Here is a 10,532-nt window from a genome sequence, read left to right on the forward strand (position 1 = left end):
ATAAGCAAACCTGAAGTTATTTACACTCAGCATTCCTGGTGGCCATCTTGCATCAAAGGCACGTTGACACTACTAAGAGCACGCTCTGGACCCACCAAGGCTGCAGCCAGCTATCAGGCTGGGATAATGGTGGCAGGAAAACAAACCAGTGTTTGGTGAAGCCTTCTTGAACAACTGGTCTTTGATGTATTCTGTTTTCAACAATCGGACTTATGTATTTTTTTCTGTGCAGGGCAAAATATTAACCCCACGAAAAAATGTAGGCAAGAACATCTCTCCTTCTCAGAAATCTTCTACTTAACTTACCAAGACTCAATGATAGGCTTATAAGGAAGGATGCTGGTTATGTTTGCCAGTTAGATAAAGGAAGAAAGCTTTTGGCTCTTCTACTGGACTCCTATTTATCCCAGTGATGGATAGAGCTACAGCTGTTCTACCAGCTTCATAAAGAACAAGGCTCCCTGGCTTCCTACAGCAGGGCCTCAATAGCAGCCGTAACTAAAACAAACCAGGAAACCAACCTCACTGTCAGCGCATCACAAGAGCCCCATTGAGAAACAGAGAAAGTTGCATCATTTACAAATTCAGTTCTTTGAAACAGTTTTACTGGGCCCAAGTTACACACTTCTGTTCACAGCTGCTCCAAAACCCTGCAGGAGGAGGACACCTGGAACCCAGTGCTCAGAGCCTTTACCTTATACATAATAAAAACACACAAAACAAGCTAACAGCTGCAGCCTGTTTCAAGTTCCTCCCCACTGCAACTCTCTTACCTTCCTATTGCAGCTCTTGGATCAACAAAGAGCTTACTATTTGCTGAAGACAGAAGTCAGACTCCATTACCTTAAAGATGGTTACTAGGAATACTGTCGGTTCTCTCCTCTATTCCAGTAGTGTCAGGATTATTCCTCAGCACAAACTACTCAGCGAGGGTCTACAAGTTCTGCTCATTAACATGGGTAAAGTCGCGACACTCAGGAGCACAAGAAACAATCTTCCCAATGAAGCCAAAGATTTCTTAAGCACCAATGCAGAGACCACCAAACTTCAGATAAGCCAGGCATAATTTTTGTTCTTTACAGACCTCTAAGCATGACCCAATCACCTTAAAACTAAGAGAGTTTCAGACACTTTCTGGTCCCAATTAGGCTCACATATTTTATAAGTTATACCTACTTGAAGCCAGTAGTGCAATTCACATCAACTACGGAGCATCATCTGCGGTGCAACTACTCCTGAGGGAACTAGTGGAAAAAAAAATTGATAGCAGGCAGTGTAACTTTGTTTACATTGAAGTGAAAGTCTTGAGCATGCATATAAGAAGTTCTAAATTAGTAACATTCAGCAAGAAGACCTGGACATCACTGGACAGGTCAGTACATGATTATTTTGGCTGCCACTATGCAAGGAAGGGAACTAAAATGACCATTTCACAGGTCACCAATTATCCCATCATCTGGAACACTGCATCTGCTTAGCATGCATCTTTCCAACAGCATGGCCAGAGTTGGAAATAAGGGTTCAGCAACAGACAAGAGAACAGAAGCAGGATTAAAACACCATTATATGGCCAAACAGTGAGAAACAAGACGCACGCAAAGATAAAATAAAGGTACGCTAACATAATCTGTCCACATACCAGTACAAGGACAGAGGAAGACTCAAACTCTTAAAAGAGTTTAAGAAGTATTATAACCCGGTATGCTAGATCCCAAAATTTAATTCACTGTGTGCTTATTTCTATCTTCTAAAACAGCCAGTGTTCAACACTGCAAGGGTAGAACACTGTGCTGACTAGCGGCTCAAGTCTCTGGCAGCAGTACTATGATCGATGCTCCTAAGAACCAGGTACCGTTTCACAAGCCAAAGTGCTAGTGTATTGTGAATTAGAGTATTTTGTGAATTTTGAAGCCAGTGAAGTTATTTACTTGTACCCTTCCTCAAACTGCTCCCGCTAGTCTCATCCTGGGAAGCGAGAGCTAAGTACAACCTCATAGAAGCACGTGTTATCTACCTTACCTCGCTTCCCTTCCCACTTGTCACCAGGGGTCCAGCCTCCTCCCCGTGCACTCCTGCGCAGGCAATCCTGAGACTCATGGGGAATCAGAAAAAGTTCCCTCCAACTTGATGAAGTAGAACTTTTTTGCCTCAGACCTGACAAGCAGGACAGTCCAATAAACTGGATAAGCTGCATGTAAACATGTGATCACCTGAAGTAATTAGTGACTTCTATTTATAGAAAGAGCATGGCCCACAGAGACCATTCTCTAGATAACCCATTAGTTATTAGCATCATTAACAGCTGATGAAAAAATTAAAGGAAGTATTGTTTTTTTAAGATATTAGACTTCTGTATACATATAAAAACCCCAAGTATATACCTATATAAATAAGCAAGCATAAAAAAATGTATAATGCCACCTGTACCGCACTGAGGGTTTGTTTCGCTTTTTTTTTTTATAAATCAGTTTGGTTCTTTATGAACTCTTGATATTTGGGACATATCTGCTAGGCAACCGTCCAACTTTGTATTTATAAGCAGAAATCATGAAGTCAATAGGAAGACTTGTTGACTTTGGAAAATTTGGGTCAGACCCAGAAATTCAGGCATTCTGCACACCCCGACTCCCATTTCTTTCCCATGCATCACTCATGCCTGTACTGCAGACAATAGTAACAATAGCCTGAATTCAATGTCCAGATTCATTATTAAGTGTTCAGATCTTTACAGCACCAGCTTCTTAACAGATTAGAAGTCATCTTCTCAAAGCAGGATGACACATAGGGCAGCCTCAGGGAAAAGAAAGAGGGCTGAGGAACAAGACAGCTCTAGTGAGAATCACTTCATCCAATTTTGTCTTTAAAAGAACAATAAGTGAAGAGACATCTCTGGTGGAGAAAAAAAAATAATCAAAACACAGGTCTGAGAGGTTTCTGAAAAGTGAACACATTCAGCCCTAGCCATACTGAACATGTTCAAAGGAGACGGGGGTGAAAGGACAGAAGCCATAAGGTGGAAAAAAGGAAAGCAGCACATCAGAAGAGGATGAAGGACAGACCCATAAAAGCAAAAGTATGAATTTGTCTTCACACAGGCACAAGTGAAGTATAATTCTGACACCTACATGTGGACCAGGCTTTCCCAAGAACACTGGGGAAGAGAGGGAAAAGAGCAGCAATAGAAATATCCACAAAAAACCCCTTAAAGCAGGGTATACGTTCTTTTCTGCCTTTTCCCATCACCTTCATATGCTGCTCCTGTTGCTATTTGAGACGGAGATCACTGGGAAGTTCACATGATGCCTTGCCTAAAGTCAGAGGCTGTACAGGCAGGTGTTTCACACCAATCGCTAGCGCTTGCCAGAAATTCAGCATGGGGTTTTCAGCCTGCTAAATTGCATCCTCAGGCCACTGCTTTCTGCAGGGTTCAAAGTCGATAATCTCCAACTCCATCTAGTTTTCTTCAAGTGACTCGTGCAGAGCAGACGTCAGCAGAAATAGGTTAGAGTTGGGTTCAGGCTCTAGATTTCCCCCAGCTGGCTGAGATGCTCTTTGCCTTTTGTACTCAAGATCTGATGCACCAACTGGAAGAATGATTTATAGAATTTCTTCATTTTTGGCTATAGGGAGCATTTACTCCATACCCTAAAAAGGTATGTAATTGCATTACAACTGATATCTGTCAACCCCTTTATTAAAAAGAAGATACAACACTATTTTTACTCAGCTTACAGAGTTACTAGATACTGCAGCATTCCTTTGAGGAAGCTGGGCAGACATCTAGTGAGCAGTGGAGTTGGAGACAGCGTAGAACGACTACTATAAGTAGGAAAAGCCAGCTCCAGCAATCTGACTGTGTCACAAAAATCACAAGTTTAGCCAGCAACCTGACGTGGCAAGACACTTTTTGCTTACACTCACTTCTTTCAAATCCAGTACTTCATACCCCTATGACAAAGCCATATTATATTCTCAGATACATTAGCATTTTCAGAAGTCCAAGCTTACTTCCTGACGGGTTAAAAAAAACAGGTATGTCCGTCTCACATGTGATTGATATTGCAAGAGGCAGCACTTCCTAAATATTCAGGCTCTGTAACACTTGCTTTCAGGAAGATACACCTCCTTCCTACTCTGGAAGTAACCGCTCACTTTCTTCACAGCAGATTCCTGCTACTTGCTACTGACTCAAGGATTATTAAGGGCTCCAGAGCACAGGAAAAACTCAAGAACCTGACACGTACCAGTGAGTCAGTCTAGCAACAAAAACAGTTCAACATCCACTTGTGTGGGTCAATAAACAGAAGAATTGATGTTAGTGCCTTTACTACATAGAAAAACTGTTTCAGTATCGATGCTATGACTGAAATCTCCAATTGACTCAGCCTGTCCTACACAGGGAGACAGCCAGGAGCCCTGCCCTACATGCAGGTGTTCTTCACACCATCACAACAGCACCTACAACCTAAGTCAAAAAGGTCAGTTTCAGGAGGAAAAAAAAAAAAGCATGTTTGGTCCTCACTCTTACTAGAAATTCACAGTTCTGCTGCTGACAACAGTATGGGGGCACTCCCCATCCAAGATGTCCTCCATACCCGCTGTAAGAGAAGTCCAGCCAGATGTTAGACATGCTAATCATTACCACTTCCCATTTACTAACCACACCTAAAGCAACATTGAGAAATGGAGAGAGGGGAGAATTATGAGAGCATTATATGATTTTGTGTAACAAACACAGTAGTCCTCCCATTCCCAACTATAAGATCCACAGGCAGCTGTACAATCTTAACAGCACTGAGCTTGTATGTGATAAAAAGACACAAGGCAAGCTAAATGAAGGTGAATATATTTACAAGATAGCGCTAAGATCTCCATAACAAACAGTCATTAGCAGATTAGTATTACGAATCCAACCCAATTAAGAATTTCCTTTGCAAATGCCTGGAGGAGCTGGAATTCCTCTGGGAAGACCTTTCCACGTTTTGAAAGGCTCCCGTGAGTCATGCCTGCGGGTCCGACATACCAGGAAAGACCAGCTCCAGCGCAGCACGAACAAAGCCGTGGGTGAACCCCACCTCGAAGCAAGGCGCTGCATCCTACTGAACTTGAGGAGTCAACTCAAAAATGGACCCTGCAGCAGCACAAAAAAAAAGAGACTTCTCAGTTCCACAAGTCCCAGTCAACATAAAACTGGCACTTTCCCAAGCAAAAGGACAAAACAGTGGAGAACTTTCCTTATTAACAGTCACGGCACTGTGCCCTTTTTTTAAAAGGCTTCAAATCATTATGGATGTTTGAGATAATGCTAGTCCATCCAGCAGCCACGTCTGAAGACAAAGTGTAAGTTAACCAGTTAAACATCCCCCTCCTTGACTTTGTCAGAATCCTAATGCCTTGCTCCTACCACTTTACACTGATGTTGAGAATAGCAGCAGCGATCCACTGCTTGATGTGAATGACCAACTCTTGCCCACACTGCAAAATCTGCCCACGCTCAGTTTAACACGAGCAACATGCATGCACACATAGGTGAGAAATGTGGTTTCCAAGTCCCAAAATTAGATTAGTTCATCAAATTCTTACTGTGAATGGTTCTCTGGTGCCCTCAGCTTAAGTTTGTAGGTTTAAGCTGACCTTATCTGCCTTTGCATCGAGATATTTAGGACAAAATAAGGAGAGCACAAGATCTCATTGGTACAACTTTGCTGAACAGAACTGCCAAGACTGATCATGTTACCACATCTGCAGACACATGCGCAGTTACCCTCCGCACCGAGAAACCAAGCCAGCGGAGTTGCTTCCTTCTGGTTTAGGATCAAGACTACACTGGCCCCAACCCTACCAAAACATCAGAACCAAGAACACATAAAAACAAAAGTTGGGGTTTTTTTCTTTTTAAAAAGTATATATGTAAAACAATATTGTGTTAACAAACTATCAGTTAAGATAGATACATTTAATGTTTGTAACAGAACAGCTTGCTCTGATCTTCAAAATGCAATTACATAAACATTAAAGTAGGTTTTTGCCAGTCATTTAATGTAAAAAAAAAAACAACCCCAAACCCAGAAAGCCTCAAACCAAAAGCTTTCTGCAGTTAAACTACAAGCTTTTTTGAAGATGCCAGAGGTGCCAGTGACAGTATGTAATTCAGCATACTGAAACCCTGCTCCTCTGTAGTTCACTGTTAGGCATGAAGTTAGCCTCTCCAGCACCTTTCTGGACATCCTGCTACCCCTTGCAGCAGCAGATGCTTCAGACCATTCAAAGTTTCCAAAGTTTCACCTGAAACCCCCGAGGCAGCCAAAGATGCCCATTAAGGGAAGGATTAGCTAAGACAATTGACAGGCTAATGTTCCCCCCCCCACAGAATGGATATTTATGTAAAACACCCAAAGCTAGACCAAATGCCAAGATAAGGCAGGACGTTTTAGACTTGAATAAGGTGGGGAAAGAGTTATTGATGTCCTACCCAACTTTTTTCCATTCTTTGTGCAAAGCACTTAACCGACATGACTCATAGAAAACATGCAAAACTCAGGCTAGTTTAGCTTCATCTACTTCTCTTTGCAGCTCTGTTACTCCAGTTCTTCGACAACAGCACTTCGGCAAAGACTGCCAAATCAGAGGGGAAATGGAGCCAAACGCTCCAAATATAAACACGAAGGGGCAAGCATTGCAAAAAGTGTGATGGAGCTAGCAGGCCCCAGTATGGATGCAGCGTATCTCTCCCAGCACAGCCGGGGGTGATCCAGCAGCTAAGGGAAGGCTTTTTGCTGGGCAGTGCCACAGAACTAGTACTGTCTGTTTACCGTAATGGGCAGCTGGGCAGCTTTAGGCAACTCAGGTCATTTTGCCATGCTAGCAGTGCTTCACAGCCAGCAGCATGCGATATATAACAGGGACTTGAACGGCAGCGTTCAGCGAGGTTAGCGATTTTGGGCTCCTCCAACCAGAAACTCGGGCAGTGAGACTTAAAAAAAAAAAAAGAAAGAAAAAACAAACACAAAACCGTTCTGTGTTAGTTCTCCCTCCTGTTGTCACTCCCCTCCCCCAGCTTGTTAACTAAACTTTTCCTCTCCCAGGGATCTTTCTAATCCTTCTGCGAAGCTGTAATGAATTTGCAACATCAGTCACTTTGCAAACCGACTTCAACGTGAACAAAGTTTACCACGAGCTCAAGAAAATACACGGAATTCTAACAATCACATAGCCAGAAGGAGGATATAAACGGGGAAGAATAGAAGTAGTACTGGAAAATTGGGTTTCAATCATGTAAAGAAAGAGTGTACACCATTCCCAAGGGCCTGGGTTAAGGCAGAATATCAGAATGAAAATGCACGCTGCACCATCACCCAAAGCAGCAGATTATGGGCAAACAGCATAACCAAAAGCAGACTTAAGAGCTAAAAATCCTATGTATGTCCTGTTTTCAAGAACTATTAAGGATGGAAAAAAAACTCTCTGTAAATTCAAACCTGAAAACAGTCACCTGACTACAATATTAATCCAAGTAAGTTGAAACCAAGTATCTGGAAGGGATTTTACGCTTTCCTGTATCTCTCCCACCAAGCCAGTCTATCTGCAGCCAGGCTGGTAACTCTCCCGGTCCACAGACACTTAGAGTACCTGTAGGAGTTTTATGCTGAACTAGCAATTCTGAAACGGAGTTGTGAGAAGAGCTGACACCCTGACAGATGAATTGGGAAGCCACTTCCACCCACATGAATTCAGGAGAGCAGTTGTTCCCACAGTGTATCAACAAAACTTGTTATTTACCATCAGAGACACGTAATACTATCAGAATCGGAAAGTTTTGGGGGTTTTGGTTGAGCGCCTTCTGTTGTCTGCAGAAGACAATAGGTTTAGGTACCAAGCTGAAGTTAAGACAAACCGCTGAAGTTTGAGAACCACACACCTAATGAAACCAACTTGCTCTACACATTTAAACAACATGATACAGAAGAGCCTTCTCTACACAGGAAGAAACAAAACCAGTTTATGGGCCACTGAGCTGGGTTAACTCCTGGGTTTGCCTCCAGCCGACTGCGTGACTTGGGCTGATCACACCCCTGTTATTCATTTTCTTTTATAATATGGCCTCTCCTATACAGCTTTAATCAACTGATCACAAATCCTAGACCAATTAAGAGCTTTTTTTTTTTTTTTTGCTATATTGACAATAAATGCAACCTGGTACTAAAGCTTACAATAAATATTTAAAGAACAGGTAGGCTGTCGACCCAATTCAGCTAGTATGACCCAGCAGTATATTAAACTGCTATTCAAATGACTTAAAACAAGAATTGCATTACAGCTGCTATTCTTTAAATAAAAAAGGAGGCAGAAAGGAAGTTGCAAGTGCTGCCTTTATGCCTAAGTGTATATCCAGAATGGAAGTTTGCTTTAAGCAAGATGTAGGAGGTAGAGGGAAGAAAACACGAAAACAAAACCTGAGCATCCCTTCGAAACAACCTGGTTCACTTGAAGGCCTTGGCCGAGCGACAGACAGAGGTCCGGCAAGCTGGGAGGGAGAACCAGGCCCAAGCCGGAGGCCTTCAGGCAAAGCCTATCCAGCAGCGCTGTGCCACTCCAGACCACGCCACCTCCCGCAGCAGAGTCTGGGCTACTGTCAAAATGGTTGGCTGAGAGATACCCCAGGAAAGGCAACAAGTGAAGTGAGAAGGTGTAATCAGAATTGCCCCTTCCATTTCTGTTCTGAAGGGTGACTAGTTAGCCAAAGATTTTTTTTTTTTATAATTATAATGCAACTAACTCAACTACAGCCAAAGTTTTAGAGATATCCCATTTACATGACTGTTTCCCACTCACTAACTATAAGAAACTTGCCAAATGGAGCCGTGAAATTTAGCCAGATTTAAGCCATGCACAAAGTGGTCTCATTTACGGTTAGGTTTAACTAGGATTCAGAATCAACCAGGAAACTCTACAGGATTAGTCACAGCTCCTCCATCTCAAAACGTGATGTTTTAGCCATCGCCCCAAGCTCACTAAGAGAAGGATCAGGATGTGCTCAGCAGCACCTGAAAGCAAACACTGAGTTTTAAGCAACTATGCCTGATAAAAGAAAAACAAACTTAAATTAAAGCTCACCGAGAAGGCTGGACAATAATAAAAAAATTAAGTAACCTCCTAGTAAATATTAAGAGGACCTGCACCAACCACCACCAGTAGCACTTCCTCAGGGTAGGAGAGATGATGTCATGGCTGCACACTACAGCATTGTCGGGTTTGTCTGGCTACACACTGCTAACGGGACACTCCCTACAGAACTGTGACCGCACAGTCAGTTTTCCTGGTATCAGCAATCAGTTTAATAAGTGTTCAGAGACCTGCAATTAGCATATAAACACAGTATAACCACCAAGCAAAAGAAGAAGAAGGAAAAAAAAACAACAGGAAAAAAAAAGCAAAGAGGAGACAGCTGTAACAGGGTGGCAAACAAAGCTCCAAAGCATGAAAGAGAGAAAGGAATGTGGTTAAAAAATCTCCCCTAAGGAAGAATACTCTGTACGCCCGAGCTCCAGCTGTTTGACTTGCCCTGCTCCCTCCTCCACTCCATTATCCACTCTGGCTGCGCTAATTTAACACAAACCGCCCGCCTGTGTCAACTGTTGAAGGGGAGATTCGGGTAAGGTGGCCTCGGATGCATCTGGGCTCCCAGTGCAGAAAGGAAAAAACTTTGGGGTGTAAAGTTCAGGTGCCTTTGGCAGGTCACTTTGTGCCGAGAGCTTAGGAAGCTGTGAGGGAAGGCAGCAAGAGTCCTTCCCCGCTGCAGCCTCTACCGACTAGAGCTTTGCCACCGCCTCCACACGCACCTCGACTCCCACACGGCACCCAGATTTGCATGCAGGAAGATCTGCCTTCATCAACAAAGCCACGCAACTCCCAGCAAGAGGACCCGACTGCCCCCAATTCACGGCAGTCACTCCTACGGATGAGACAAGCAGGTCCAAAGGGTCAGGAGGAAGGAAAAAAAGGAGGGAAAGGAATAAACCCGTCCAATTTTAAAGTCTGGAGGCCTGGATTTCCACAGGGAAGGTATTTCCACGTTTGAGATACTGGGGGAGCGCTGCAAGGGTTTGGAAGTCATATATGCAGCCAAAATGGCGCTGAGAATAAAAATATAATTTAAAGGAAGGTCGCCATATTGTAAACAGTGAGGCAGGGAGACACAGAGACAGCAACCTCCATTATTCCCAGCAGCTGCAGCAGCACGGAAGCGCTGGGAACATCAAGGCCTGGTGTGGAGACGCCACCATCGCTTCCCCCCCTCTGGCCAGGACCTTCCGGAGCTCCCCCCACCCCAAAGCAACACACCCTTAGAGAAGGGCAAGGAGGGGAAGTTATCCGCCCCGGGGTGGGGGAAGGTGTGTGGTAGGCTGGGTAAGGGCAGCACCAGAGCAGCCAGGCCGCGCAGCCATCAGCCTCGCTCCTCCTCTAGGCCTCTCGGCTGCTGCTCAGCACAAAAAGAAAGGAGGGTGGTAGACTCCCCCCCCCCCCCCCCCCCC

At 43.9% G+C, this 10,532-nt stretch overlaps 1 protein-coding gene across 4 annotated transcripts in view; it reads right to left on the bottom strand.

The window, feature by feature from the left end:
* Positions 1 to 9,925, bottom strand: part of PHF12 (PHD finger protein 12) — a 31,351-nt gene extending 21,426 nt beyond the window's left edge. For 2 of the 4 annotated variants that reach the window (XM_010573664.1, XM_010573670.1), the window contains exon 1: positions 5,024 to 5,125. The gene's annotated coding sequence lies outside the window, so the exon portion shown is untranslated. Of the gene's footprint in view, positions 1 to 2,019; positions 2,090 to 5,023; positions 5,126 to 9,839 lie in introns of those variants that run through there. The other 2 variants (XM_010573665.1, XM_010573666.1) reach the window with 2 other exon arrangements.
* Positions 9,926 to 10,532: the final 607 nt, after the last annotated feature.

Source organism: Haliaeetus leucocephalus, unplaced genomic scaffold (genome assembly GCF_000737465.1).
Source record: "Haliaeetus leucocephalus isolate CR32 unplaced genomic scaffold, Haliaeetus_leucocephalus-4.0 Scaffold395, whole genome shotgun sequence".
In the NCBI taxonomy this organism is placed as follows: Eukaryota; Metazoa; Chordata; class Aves; order Accipitriformes; family Accipitridae; genus Haliaeetus; species Haliaeetus leucocephalus.